The sequence below is a fragment of the Anastrepha ludens genome, chromosome 2, assembly GCF_028408465.1.
Source record: "Anastrepha ludens isolate Willacy chromosome 2, idAnaLude1.1, whole genome shotgun sequence".
NCBI lineage: Eukaryota > Metazoa > Arthropoda > Insecta > Diptera > Tephritidae > Anastrepha > Anastrepha ludens.
The window spans coordinates 106,740,416-106,755,121 of NC_071498.1; the positions used below are offsets into that span (position 1 = coordinate 106,740,416).

Genomic DNA, 14,706 nt, shown 5'->3' on the forward strand with positions numbered 1-14,706 from the left:
CACTTCTCTCGATAGGTTAGGCAATTTTTTTCTTATAATTCTTTGAAATTATATCAAGCAAGACGTATAGTAGGTCAAGAATCTGTTACAACAACAACACGTGTAAGCACAAGTGGTTGATGCATTCATTTGGGAAAAGTTTCAAGTAGTGAGAAGATTTCTAAACCAGGCTTTTTTTAATTTGCTTCAAAGTTATTTGTTGCTGCTGTTTTATGTAGTATTAAAAGAAATGTACTTATGAATGCACACATAAGTAATATTATTTAAACATGCACATAAGTACACACATACATCAGTCGCTTTCGAAATTACATCGAAAAGTTTCACATGCCGTTTGGTAAAAAGAAAGACACGTTAATATAAATAAATCCATACATAAATACATAAGCATATTAGGAACTATACTTTGAGCTTTACGACTCTTACATCCTCTTTTACATACATACACATATGTATATGGGTATTAGTGTTTATATATCCATGCGGCTTATAATACTTACACACCCTACTCACATCGCGACTAATCATCTACAAACACGCATGCCACAATATGTTGCACATGGTTGTGTTGCTTAAGGATGCCATCGCATGGGGCTAAAAAAAACGGAAGGACAGCAGACAAAACTTACTAATATAAATGTATGAGGTGGAGCACGCAAATTATACCTAAACTTCTTCTTCTTTTTGTGGTCATTTAATGGGCTCACATACATATCTACATATGTATATACCCAGCTACTGGTGCACACACGCATGCATATTTGCGTAAAATAATAATGTTGTTATGACATTCATGTGCAACATTCTGGTTTACATTTGCTACAAGTGTTATGGATGGATTTTTCGAACTTATTCCATATTCTCTCTCATTCGTCTGCCTCGACACGTGGGCATAATAAGCGATATGCTTTTACTGTCCACTTTGTTTATTAATCCAGCATTCGAACATTGTTGTTGTTATTTGAGGTTTTGCATACATTTTTAATATTTCTTAATTGCTTTGGTATCTGGCTTGTCTGGTGGTCGTGTTTGTTTTGGTTTTTTAGCAGGCACTTTTTGATGGCCAACGCCCGAACATCCGTATGAACGCTTGAAATCAATGCGAATGGCAGGTGAAATATTGTGGGGCACGCAAGCATTCAGCTTCTTCACTACCTAGCACTTGCGCGTGGCTCTGCTAGTGAGTGTTGTATTGCCCAAATAGTGCATTTATGGAAGTAGCCTTTGGTTGAATGAATGCTTCAATCAAAGGAGTAAAATAGTTCAATAAGCAAATAGCAACCAAACTAAAAATGTATCATAAATTAAATTATTACTAAACAGTTATTCAAAAAAAATAAAAAAATATTTTTTTCAACAAAAAAGTGGCAACCCTGCTCAAAATTTAGTTTAAATTAAATTATTATTAAACGGAAAAGATGCAGACAAATTAATAAACTATTTTTTACTATGTAAAAGTGGCAACTCTACTCAAACTTTTTTTGCGCTTAAGTATTCCTTAAGCTTACAAATAGCTTACTTTTATCACTACGAGTTTTGGACAAGTGAAAATATTAAATAATAATAATTAAATAATAATAAATAAAAAATATTAATAGGACTATGAATAAGTTCGTTTCGGTTTTACAACAGATGGCGTAACTTGATTATTATTCCATCGATCCACATTTCCAAACATTCATTGGAGAGCTACTGTCGTAAGGCACAAACGTCAGTATAAGTTTTTTATTTGAAGCGTAAACAACAATATTTTTACCACACTTGAAAATGTCGAATTTCGTGCCAAATAATGTGTTTTTGCGGGGAATTCTTCTTCATTATTTTAATATGAAGAAAAAAGCAGCCGAAAGTCATCGTATCTTGGTGGAAGTTTATGGTGAGCATGCTCTATCTGAGCGAACGTGCCAGAAGTGGTTTGCACGCTTTAAAAGTGGTGATTTTGGCTTGGAAGACGAAGAACGCGAGGGTGCGCCGCCAAAGTTCATGGATACCGAATTGGAGGAATTGCTCGATCAAGATCCGGCTCAAACGCAAGAAGAGGTTGCAAAAACTTTGGGAGTTGATCAATCAACCATTTCCAAACGTTTAAAAGCCATGGGAATGATCCGAAAGGTAGGCCATTGGGTGCCGTATGAATTGAAGCCAAGAGACGTTGAACGCCGTTTTATGGCATGCGAACAACTGCTTCAACGGCACAAAAGAAAGGGTTTTTTGCATCGAATTGTGACTGGCGATGAAAAGTGGGTCCATTACGACAATCCAAAACGTCGGGCAACGTATGGATACCCTGGCCATGCTTCAACATCGACGTCGGCGCAGAATATTCATGGCCTGAAGGTTATGCTGTGTATCTGGTGGGACCAGCTGGGTGTTGTGTATTATGAGCTACTGAAACCGAATGAAACGATTACGGGGGATGTCTACCGACGACAATTGATGCGTTTGAGCCGAGCACTGCGAGAAAAACGGCCGCAATACGCCGATAGACACGACAAAGTTATTTTGCAACATGACAATGCTCGGCCACATGTTGCACAAGTGGTCAAAACATACTTAGAAACGCTCAAATGGGATGTCCTACCCCACCCGCTGTATAGTCCAGACCTTGCGCCATCCGATTACTATCTCTTCCGATCGATGCAACATGGCCTGGCTGACCAGCACTTCCGTAATTACGATGAAGTCAAAAAATGGATCGATTCGTGGATTGCGGCAAAACCGACCGAATTTTTCACAAAGGGAATCCGTGAATTGCCAGAAAGATGGGAAAAAGTAGTAGTAAGCGATGGACAATATTTTGAATATTAAATTTGTAACCATTTTACGTCAATAAAGTTTCAAATTTCGAAAAAAAACCGCACGAACTTATTCATAGTCCTTAGTATAGGACAAAACAATAAAAAAGTGGTAACCCAACTCTAAATTTATTTTGAAATAAATTTTACGTCGAGAATTATATAGCAAAATTAATAAAACTTTTTTTACGATAAAAAAGTGGCAACCCTACGCAAAATGTATTCCTATTTAAATTATTCCTAAGCAGTTACATATATAGAAAAATAATACAAGATTTTTTACAAGGTGGGTCTACAAGGTGGCAACCCTGCTCAAATTTTTTTTCCTTCAAATATTCACTATGCTGAAAAATAGCTTACTTTTATCACTATTTAAGTAATTTATATATTTATTTTATTTAAATTTAGTAAATAGGTGGCAACTCTGTTTAAATATATATACGCCTTAAAACTTTCTCTGAACTAATTTAATTTGATATCAACATTTTAATACACTTACAATTTTCGACTTTGTCGAAATTAATACCTTTTAGGTCTTCGTTGATTCAGTTTTCAAAAACACGTACATTTTATTCGGCTAGTCGATTTTAGTATTGAAAAATAACCAAAAGCACAAACAGGCGTAAAAAGCCTTTTATCAAATCGTGGCACCTATGCGTAAAGAATCGAATACGCCTCGGAGCTGTGATTTAAGCCCGCTGGACTATTTTTTGTGGGGAGCCGTTAAGGACAAATGCTATGCGAACCATCCAGAGACGATTGATGCTTTAAAACAAGAAATCGAAGTTGCCATTCATGAAAATGTGCTTAAAACTTGGGCTGATGTTGTTGTTGTTGTAGCAGCATAAACATTCCCCATACTTACATACGGGGAATGCTGCTGGAGTGACAGTCCTTGGCCGGATATAAATCCGGGTCGTTTCGGTAACGTAGAACCGACTGTCGTGGAAACCGACTGACTTGGGTTGATCGAATGGCCTGCTGTAAAGTCAAAATAAAAAAAAAAGTTTGAAAAAATATTGATTAGTTTTTTTTTTATAGCCGATTCAAAAAGCAAATTTTACATGGCCCACCCTATATTTTTTACACAACGCCAACACTAAATGAACAGTCCAACAAAAAGGTTTCTCTAGCGCTAACCCACAATTACTTAGTTATTTAAAAATGATACCAAAAAAGGAATGAAAATATACATAAATCGCTTATTACTTTATAATAATCCACGCGTCATTTCGTCCGAAATCAAGAAATTTTTTTATGGCGGCTCATTGTTGGAAGTGCTGCGTCACATGGCATGGCATCCATCACATTGCATCTGTTTGATGATGGCATTAACGCAACAACGATTTCAACAACAAACGAAAATTCGATGCACCATTCGCCGCTTATTGCAGTCGCATGACACATCTGACCGACGCGTCGCATCTACTTGTACACTCTACCCTGTCGTGCATTCAGGGCCAGCCAGTCTTCAGCGGTGGCATCAGTGTCAGTGCTTATCGTATTATCGCGCTCATTATTCCGGCATTCTCGACCCACATCGTGAAGTGCCGCAGCAGTTCGACGAGCAACAGCCAGTAGCCGGCAGACGGTAGCTGGCAGCCCGGCAGTTCGGCAGTCAGTTGGCCACTGGCGCTATCAGCTATTGCCGGCAATAATCATCTGGCCGTGCACGAATTACGTCTACGAGTGCACTTATTATTATGCCCCTCTTCATGCCATCGACCAACATCACTCCATTCGAGCTGGCTCCTTTAAGTTTGCATTCGGTTATTTCGTTGCTTCCAAGTGGCTTACCCCAGTGTTGAACTCTCTACTTGACTGCTGTATGCAACATGCAACGCTGACGCCGCATAGTGCGTGAGGAAGTTCGTTCAGCTACTGTTCATGTGCACATGTGAATGCACTTATGCTGCTCATGCGTTGAGTTGGTGCCCACATGTGCATATTTTATATGTGTTTGTAGGTTGAGTAGGTTTTCATAAATCTCATCTGCTTCAGAGATAGTTTTGTTTGTAATTTTTTTCTTTTTATTGTGTCACTAATTTAATAATGTGGTTGCTGAATAAATTATAAATTAAATTCATGTCAAATAAACAAATCAAATATTAGTAGAATATTCATCTAATGGGTGTGGACACATTTTTACCTAGCACTGCTTGATGACTCAATGCAACTATAAGTGCTAAGTTTCATTCAAATCCATGCCTTAAACTTGCAGAAGAAAACATCAGTCATTAAGGTCTTTTTGGAGCTGAGACTTTTGCAAAATATTTTGTGCAAAAACCAGATTCTCATTATAACCAACTAATTGCTTTGGATGTTTTTCCTAATCAAACGGCTTGAGAAATTCATGAACTAAAAATTCGTATGAAACTAAAGGGAGGTCAAAAAGTAAGTAGAATGAACAAAGTACTAAGTGTCAGACAAATCGGTTGAAAATCGGAGATAAACGACAATATTGAAGGGAAAAAATCAACTTTGCAGAAAAAACAGCTTTGGAGAAGGTAAGACACGAACTAAGTTTGTCACTAAGCAAGCGGAAACACCGCTAGCACCGATCATCATGGAAGAGCTGTCATCTGCTTACTCAAATTCTTGGTCAGAAAAAATCGTGATATATACATAGCTGGCGTACTCTATTCAAGCAGTCAATTGGACTCTCTCTGCGATTGAGTCTACATACTCAGTTACTATCAGAAAAACCGAAAAACTTGTTCTGTAAGAAGCAAGTATCATTTGAAGTATCGAAGTATCATTTATGACCACTTTGAAAATCCTCCAGTTTGATCATCTTTGTATCTCTTAAGCCAAACCAAAATGGGTGCCGTGAATGCTCACAGGACTTCGGAGGCAATTGCGCGTTAGGTGTTCACGTGAGTACTTGTTTTTTGTGACAAGAGCAGAGATAAATACATGAACTAGAAACGAAAAGTGAGTACATCACAAATAACTTTAGTTGAAGCCGAGGTCGGTCTTTACAGTGTCGCAGAAAAGAGAGGCACGTCCTCAAAGTGTCACTGTTGTCTGGAAATATTGTTTCTCTTGTTGTTGTAAAAGCACAAGTATTCTCCATAAATGTTCATGGAATGCTGCTGGAGTGACAGTCTTCGACCGGATATAAACCCGGTAACATACAACCAACTGTTGCCGTTTAGTTTCAAGATTTTTTTAGTTTTACTTATTTATCATATTCCAGTGTCCGGAACGTAATTACGCCTCTGCCTTTTCATCTGCATATTTGTCAAGACTGCATCTTGCCGCGATCAGTCGTTTAAAGGCATATATCTGGAGTGTGATTAATACCTGCGCTTGGATTCATTTTCATTAGCCCAGTTATGCCAAATTGCAAAAAAAAAGAAAATAAAATTACTTCCATTTCAAAATAGTGGGCATTCGATACGAAATGAAAATGTGCGGAAGACCTCCGATTCCCATTACTTCTTGAAACCAATTCACACTTTGAGTGTTTGTCCCTTTTTACTCGATTTGCTTTTGTCCAGTTGTTTACATATCACAACAGGGTTGCATTTTCTGGCACCTAAATTATTTTCAATTTTTTTTTTTCATCTATTTTACCTTCATATATTTACAATTACATGGAAAGAATACAATTGGTTAAATTTAAAGCCATCGAAATTGTTCTACTACAATTTTTAAACAAAATCATAGGGTACTTCGAGGCAAACATTCTGGTGATAACCTTCGCATTAGAGTGTCCTCAACCTTTTTCTGCCTGTGAAAGCTGACCTACGTTACTAGAAAATCAACTCATTTAATTACTCCTTTAATCCATATTCACTATTTCAGCTGATTCACTAATCATTAAAAGCGAAAATAGTTAATGACTGCGAAATATTATACCCGATAAGAGGATAAGAAAATAAAAGCAACAAAATATTTAATGATTCCACTTTCCCAACGCGAACAGGCGCCATGCACTAGCAAATAGAAGAAAAGAAACGATTAAAATAAAAGCAAATGGGGATTCTCAAGAAGTCAGCTTACCCAAACTGCATTTGAGCTTATTTTTTCCGCTGCTGTTGACATAAAAGGCTTACTTTTGTTTGCAATAAAAGCAACTCCTCAGCTTCAACGATTAGAAACCGAGATTGTTGCTGTATTGTTGGGCGTCTCGGAGTGTTAAGATCAGCAACACCTCAGTGCAATTAGCGCCAAAAGGAGAGAATAAAGTAAGTTTGAAAAAAAAAAAAAAAAACCAAATAAAGCAATATAAAAAACTCGCAGTGAAGAATGCATGGGTAGGGGTCGCCTGCAAGAACAACGACAAACATTCAAAGGCTTTTTATTAATGTCTTCTTTTCTTCTTCTTATATCCTCTGCTAAGGCACTTCATTTAAGCAGTTTTCCTTCTTGTAGCCGTAGCCACCTTTAACCTCTCGATCAGTTCTTTCTTTGCTCTGCATCTATTCTCCAACGCATTCTTATTCACACCTCCCTGCTGCTTTGGTTGGCCCGTGCACCATTTGGTGGGTTTTGTTACTTAACGCGACGCAATTAGAAGATTTCTTTGGCTCTAATGCCAGCATAATGGCCAACGTATGATTCATGCAACACTACGTGACATGGCCATAATGCATACACACGACGCTGTTTGATGCTTCGCCACTTCAAACTCATCTCTGCTTCCTGGCGCTTTGTTTTTTGACTCATTTGCCTGGCTGTTTTCTTCTTTTTTTCGTTAGTTCGGTTGTTTCAGCTTTCTGAAATTTTATAGCCTCAGCTGCAGCAGATAATGACGCTGTGCGGCAGTGTTGCAATGTGGCAATGGCTTCATCCGACGCTTATGATGCTGCGTTGTTGGAGTTCGTGGAATGTGAGCTGGCGCTGTTTTTAGTGAATTTTTACGAGATTTTGCAAATCACATGATGAGAACGTTTTCTATGTCTTACTGTTAGTTGATTTAATTTTTGCTCTTCGTGGGTGTTTTTAATTTGGTTTTTCTTTTTTTTTTGGTGCAAAGTATTGCTGAGATGAAATTTTAGTTTTCCGCAAACATTTTACGACTTTCTACAAAATTTGCAAGGAACTAAAATTTGGCTGGAAGACTTTTCGGAGAGGGTAGGTGACAAAAAGAAAATAATTGGATGGGGAACGGTGGGTTCAGTCTTTTGGATACTTCTAGTTAAATTCAAATGAAGTTCAAATTTGTTCGAAAATAATTTTCTAGAAATAACTGGTGTTTCCGAGACTTTCCATCTATTGACCCTTTTCGCTCCTTCAATGAAAATACAAATCCTTATGGTTGGTAAGCGTCAATCGTGAAGTTCCGTGTGTGGTACTAAGTAGTCCCACTATGCATGGAACTATGGAGGTTGAATTAGTTTTAAAGGTTTTTTTCGAAGATTTGGGGCTTTATTGTGAAAAAACGGTACAAAATATTTTATTCGAAGTATTGGCCATCGCTAGCTACAACTTTCGCCCATCTTTCGGGCAATTTCCGGATGCCGTTTCTCCAAAATTCTGGCCGCTGCTTGGCTATCCATGACTCAACCCATATTTTGGTAGCCTCGTACGAGGAGAACCGCTGGTCCGCCAAATCGAGACTCATATGCCGGAACAAATGATAATCGGAGGGAGGTATGTCTGGACTATACGGCGGGTGGGGTAACACTTCCCAGCCAAGCGTTCCAAGGTATTTTTTGACAGGTTGAGCAACATGCGGCCGAGCGTTGTCATGTTGCAAAATAACCTTGTCGTGCCTTTTTACCGTTTCCGGCCGTTTTTCTTTCAATGCCCGGCTTAAACGCATCAATTGCAGTCGGTAACGATCCCCCGTGATTGTTTCGCCCGGTTGGAGCAGCTCAAAATATACGACGCCGACCTGATCCCACCAAATGCAGAGCATGATTTTCTTACCGTGAATATTCTGCTTGGCCGTCGATGTTAATGCGTGGCCGGGCAAACCCCATGATTTTTTGCGTTTTGGGTTATCGTAGTGGATCCATTTTTCGTCGCCAGTCACCACCCGATGCAAAAAATCCTTCCGATTTTGTCGCTCGATCAGCAATTCGCACGTAAAAAGTCGCCGTTCGACGTCGCGCAGCTTCAACTCGTACGGGACCCAATGTCCTTGCTTTTGGATCATTCCCATCGCTTTTAGACGATTGCAAACGGTTGATTTATCAACGCCCAATGATTCAGCAAGCTCTTCTTGGGTTTGGCACGAGTCCTCGTTTACCAATTCCCCCAATTCCGCGTCCTCGAACTTTTTGGGCTGGCCAAGACGCTCCTTGTCTTCGGTGTGAAAATTACCACTTTTGAATCGTCGAAACTAGTACTCACATGTTGAAATCGACGGAGTATGGTCTGGGTAGGCCTCCTGCAGCAATTCACGGGCTTGGGCTGTATTTTTTTTTTCAAATTGAAGCAGAAAAGCAAAGCTTCCCGCAAATTGCGTTTCGACGGCACGAAAGTTGACATACTCGGAGCACGAAAACACTGCGTTGTTTATACTTCAGCGAAATGACAGATACTGATAAACAAAGCCTAGGGATGAAGCTTTGTCATCAATATATATTCAGTATTGCCAACGCGATAAAGTGATAAATAGCGCCATCTGTGTGTCACCTTTAAAACTAATTCAACCTCCCAATAATAGTTTAAAAATTACACACTTCAATCCATGCAAATCAAAACGGCTTTTATGTATAAGATCTAAATAAAATAAAAAGCAAAATGTTTTAAAAGAAAAAGATGAGTAGTCGAAATTAAGGATAGCGGAAAACTATCATAAAAATTTAAGTTTTTCAAAAGTTGAAGTAAAATTTTTTTTATGATTTTGTTTATCTACTATCATTACCGCAAATATGAAGAGGCCTTGCGTTAAAGAAAAAAATTCGGGACAACCTATTGCCCGCGCCTGCTTAAAGTTCTTCGAAGACACCTCTGTATTAATTTTCTGCAATTTCGTGGCACTTCAACCACTTATTTGATATACCTTTAATGATAAATTATTCTGCGACTCAAGGGCAGTGTCGCGCCAGTCGTTTCTTTCTCGTGCTAACCGGCGCCAATTGAACACAACAAGTGAAGCCAAGTCCTTCTCCACCTGATCTTTCCAACGTAGAGGAGGACTCCTTCTTCCTCTACTACCACCAGCTGGTACCGCATCGAATACTTTCAAAGCCGGAGTGTTTGTATCCATTCGGACAACGTGACCAAGCCAACGTAGCCGCTGGATCTCAATTCGCTGCGCTATGTCTATGTCGTCGTAAAGCTCCAAAAATCTTACGCAGAATCTTTCTCCCAAACACTCCAAGCGCCGCTTCCTCTGATGTCATCGTCCAAGCTTCTTCTGCGCCATACGTTAGGACGGGCATGATGAGAGTCTTGTAGAGAGTTAGTTTTGTTCGTCGAGAGAGGACTTTACTACTCAGTTGCCTACTTAGTCCAAAGTAGCACTTGTTGGTAAGAGATATTCTACGTTGGATTTCCAGGCTGACATTGTTTTCGGTGCTAATGCTGGTTCCTAAATACACGAAGTCTTTTACAACCTCGAAATTATAACTGCCAACAGTGACGTGGGTGCCGATACGCGAGTGCGCCGACTGTTTGTTTGAAGACAGGAGGTACTTCGTTTAGTCCTCGTTCACCACCAGACCCATTCGCTTTGCCTCTTTATTCAGTGTGGAACCTTTCCAACTATTACAATAAAATAAAATGACATTTCTGCCTTAAGCTTTTGAGAAATCAATGTAGATGGTCTGAAAAGTGCGACTCGGTATTCAGAAAATGCAGCTAAATTGAGGACAGCTGAAAGGTGGCAAAGAAAACTATGCTGATGAGACTCGAATATGAATTTAGTAGCGAAATAAAGTTTTTCTTTTATCCTTGAAAAGCTGGGATCAAACTGTCAACTTAAAGCTTGGTCTATAGTTTAGTCTTCCCTACCTGCGACAGTAAACTGGAGTATGGGGTGCTAATATGCAACGATTTACGAAAAGAGCCAAAAAGAAGGGAAATATTAAAAATTATGCATAAAGGGCCATAAAGGGGTGAACTGCATTGTTTTTGAAAAACTGGTAATATCAGTTATGGTTAGAGGAACCACATTTTATAGAAGTTTAAAGAGAAGAGATGGCGTCAATAATATTTACCTAACTCAGCTAAAGATAGATGCGCGAAATCCAAAAATATTATGTGGGTAAAAGTAAAGAATTAAAAGGAACAGACGTCTTAAAAGTAACAGCGTTTGTCATAATGTTGGATTTGAAGTGATCTACAAAAAGTTAACCGAGCCAGTACGCAACTGAAAAATTTTCCCATCAATGCGCACAGAAGTTAAAGTATTCGAACAACATTTCTTAGAACGAATTATTAATCTAGAAAGCGTTGCGGTTTTCTTTCAGCTTTAATTTGAATAATTTGGTAATTATTTTAAAGAAATGTATCCAAAACACAGAAGAATTTCATGTAACGCAAGCAATTTTTTTTTTCAATCAAGTCTATGAAAATGGTAAAAATGTGAGAGAAGTTCATTCTAATTTTTTGGCTTTTAAACTTTTAAGCACCTGACGCCATATTGCAAAAAATGATAATTTGCCATTCCATTTTGTCAACACAAACAAATGAATCACACGATTTTTAACAAATTCGACAATTGTATGAACACCCAGAAACCTGTTGTCCATGGCAAACGTATTCTTAGTAGAGATACAATCAAGGTTTGGCAAATTGTCAAATTCAGCCCGTACAGCTTTCCATTGAATCGCATGAATGAATGTTCGTGAAAAAACATAGATATTTGAATGACATTTACCAGAAAATAAACGACCAGTAATAAAATTGAAATTTAGAGTGGTAAATTGGAATTGGAAAACAAAGCAAAGCAAAGCAAAACAAATTCGAAAGTACCATTGCGCTTGTGCTTGAACGGCACTCATTACCAATCTGACATCTCAACAGGTGGCAACAATTACTCATTTGCCATAGGCGGCATGTCATGCCCGTGGTGGTCCAAAGCGCTTATCGACGAAACACTTGAGTGCTCAAGTGGTGCGCCAGTATAGTTTTTCGGATTTTCAGGCGAACACTAAAAAACGTCGTCATCAAGTGCATTTATGACCCATTCGCTGTTGTGACGCATTCGCGCCGATATCTATTCGAAATACGCGCAATTGCAATGATATTAAAGCACAAAAAAATTCCTATTGCTTTATTGAATTATGTTTTATTTTTCCCCAATATTTGTATGTAGATAAGTACTTATGTATGTCACTGATTAAAATACCAACCGTTGGGAGGTTTGAGTGAATGAGTGGAGCAGTGAATGAAATGGAATCAGATTTGTTCGCGCCTAAAAATTTCAAATACTGAATAAGGCGTGGAGGAATTTCGCTATTAAAAAACAAATGTTACATCGTGTGCACCATTGCACACATTGAGGTTGCCTTTTTTTAGGCAATTAATTTCTAAGATAATTCTAATTTTAATTTTAAAATCTATTAACTTAAGAAAAGTGAATTCCAACTAATCCAAATATTTCTTATTTTCTTTGCAGGTAAGCCTCGGTCATATACTAATTTCAGTTCTTTTATGGTTCAGTATTAAAAGTAAGTCTTTTAATGGGTTTATTGCTATCCGAATAAAAAAATTTACTAATTTATTCTGAACATTCTTCTGTAGAGCCTGATTTGAATTTAGTTAAATTTAGAATCTCACAATTTATATACACTTGTGTTCACAAAAATAGCAACACCATTTATTGCAAAGTTTTGACTATTTAATTATAATTTTTTGTTTTAATATTTAGTTTACATTACAATAAAAACCATATAACTTAATGTTTCAAACTTTGTATAAAATTTAGTAATTCAAATAATTTTCATCAAAATTTTAAAACGAATTTGAGAAAGATTTTGGGCATGCAGTTGTATAGCACATTGAATTTTTACATAATTAGGTGCAAAAATCGCGCTGATACTGGGTTTGATTGAGCCTTATTTTTTTAAGCAGTTTTATTAAACCTTTTGGCTTATACAACTAATATTCTTCAAAATAGGACCTTTGAGCGTCAATACACCGCTGGTAGTGGTACTTTCACTGCAGGAAACATTTTTTAAACTCATCCGCCGGAATCGCTTTCAATTCGCCTGTCACAGTTTTTTGGATCGCCTCGATGGAGTCGAAACGCCTCCCCTTCAGCTTTGTTTTCAGGCGCGGGAACAAGAAGAAGTCCGGAGGGGACAGGTCTGGGCTGTAGGGAGGGTAGGGAAGCACCGGAACCCCCATCTTAGCCAATGCCGAGGTGCAGAGGAAGGCGGTGTGCGTCGGCGCATTGTCGTGATGAAGGGTCCAATTGTTGACGAGGTCGGGCCGAACCCGGGCGACGCGGTTTTTCAGCCGACAGAGCACTTCTTTGTAAAATGCGGCGTTTACACTGATCTTACGTAGACTAGCACGAGGTCAATGGTCAAAAATTCACGAACCTGGTTCTCATCTTCGTCTGTTTGCGTCGTCGAAGGCTTTCCAGATCGCTGTTCGTCTTCGACGTCCTCCCGGCCTTCCTTGAACGACTTGTGCCACCGTTTTACCTGGCCACTGGACAGAGATTGGTCTCCGTAAGCCTCCTTGAGTAGCCCAATGGTTTCGGTACTCGTTTTGTTTAGCTTTACGCAAAATTTGATCGAGTAACGTTGCTCCCATGATCGCTGCATTTTCGCCACTGCAAAATCCTAACACACTTTTAAAACAGCTTTCGCGGGCGGAGCGATGTTGACTGCACCGCTGTTGTCAGCGAACTGGGACCGGTTTCTAATGGAATGGGAAGGTCCAACGATCATTTTCCCCCACCAGCCGATTCGGTTGATCGCTTGGCAGACGCTCCGCGCGGGAAGGCTCATTACTTTTCAATCAAACCCTGTATTAAAAAAAAAAGTTTCTTGGCTGTGTAAACTTTTATCTTAGAAAAAAATGTGTACATTCGTTAGAGGGAAGAAAATGCATAACACCGCCATCAAAAATAGTATGTTGTTGTTGTTGTTGTAGCAGTAACTTTGCCTTGTCAGTGTAGGGTAATCAGCTCATCTAACGATAGGCCCAGGAAACTAGCTGTTACGACGGGTTGTGTCCAGCGGGAGAGGGGTGTTAGATGAGTGGGTTTGATGGGGCATGTGAAAAGGAGTTAGTGTCATGCGGAGTGCCTTCACATGGCAGCCGGTTCTACGTTACCGGAACGACTCGGGTTTTTTCCGACCAAGGGCTGTCGCCCCTGTAAACTAGTCCTGTTTAGTGTACCATATCCCAAAAATATTATCAAAAATCAAGGTGAATTTTAAGCCACTTTAAACTCAGAGCGCTTAAAAACTGCATACCCAGATTTTTTTTTAAATTCTGATTGAAAAGTTTGAAAATTTTGGTGACAATTTCAACAAAAAAAATTCAACACGGATATTTAGCCAAATCATCGAAATTCCAAACAAACAAAAACACACATGAAGGCCAAATTTAAAAGGTAACTTTTATTAACACTCAGAGGGAAAAAAAATTACATTCTGTCAAAAAAGTACCGAGAATTGTTCAATATAACGCAAAATAATCGTTTAATCATCAAAATTTAACCGACTTTGACGTAGTTGTTTGGGTATCGGCTCATGTGGACAGCCCCATTCAGCCGCCTGATGATTGGTTTGTATGTCAAACTCATATACCCACGTCGCATTGCCTGTTATGATGCGGTGGATAAACATTGGGTCCGAATTCACTTGCTCAAGCATATCTTCAGCCACCTTCTTTCGATGGATTTTCTGAAAGAATTTCAACTCTCTTGGAAGGAGTCGAGTAGCCAGCCCAATCGATGGTGTAAAATGTTTGCGAATTGATTCGTGATACACGCTAAGGTTACGAGCTATCTCCCTAGAACTCAAATAACGGTTTTCCAGCATTTTCT

At 38.8% G+C, this 14,706-nt stretch overlaps 1 protein-coding gene across 1 annotated transcript in view; it reads left to right on the top strand.

The window, feature by feature from the left end:
• Positions 1-14,706, top strand: part of LOC128871728 (sterile alpha motif domain-containing protein 5-like) — a 178,671-nt gene that overhangs the window by 74,960 nt on the left and 89,005 nt on the right. Inside the window, exon 2 of the mRNA XM_054113724.1 lies at positions 12,319-12,370. The gene's annotated coding sequence lies outside the window, so the exon portion shown is untranslated. The remainder of the gene's footprint in view (positions 1-12,318; positions 12,371-14,706) is intronic.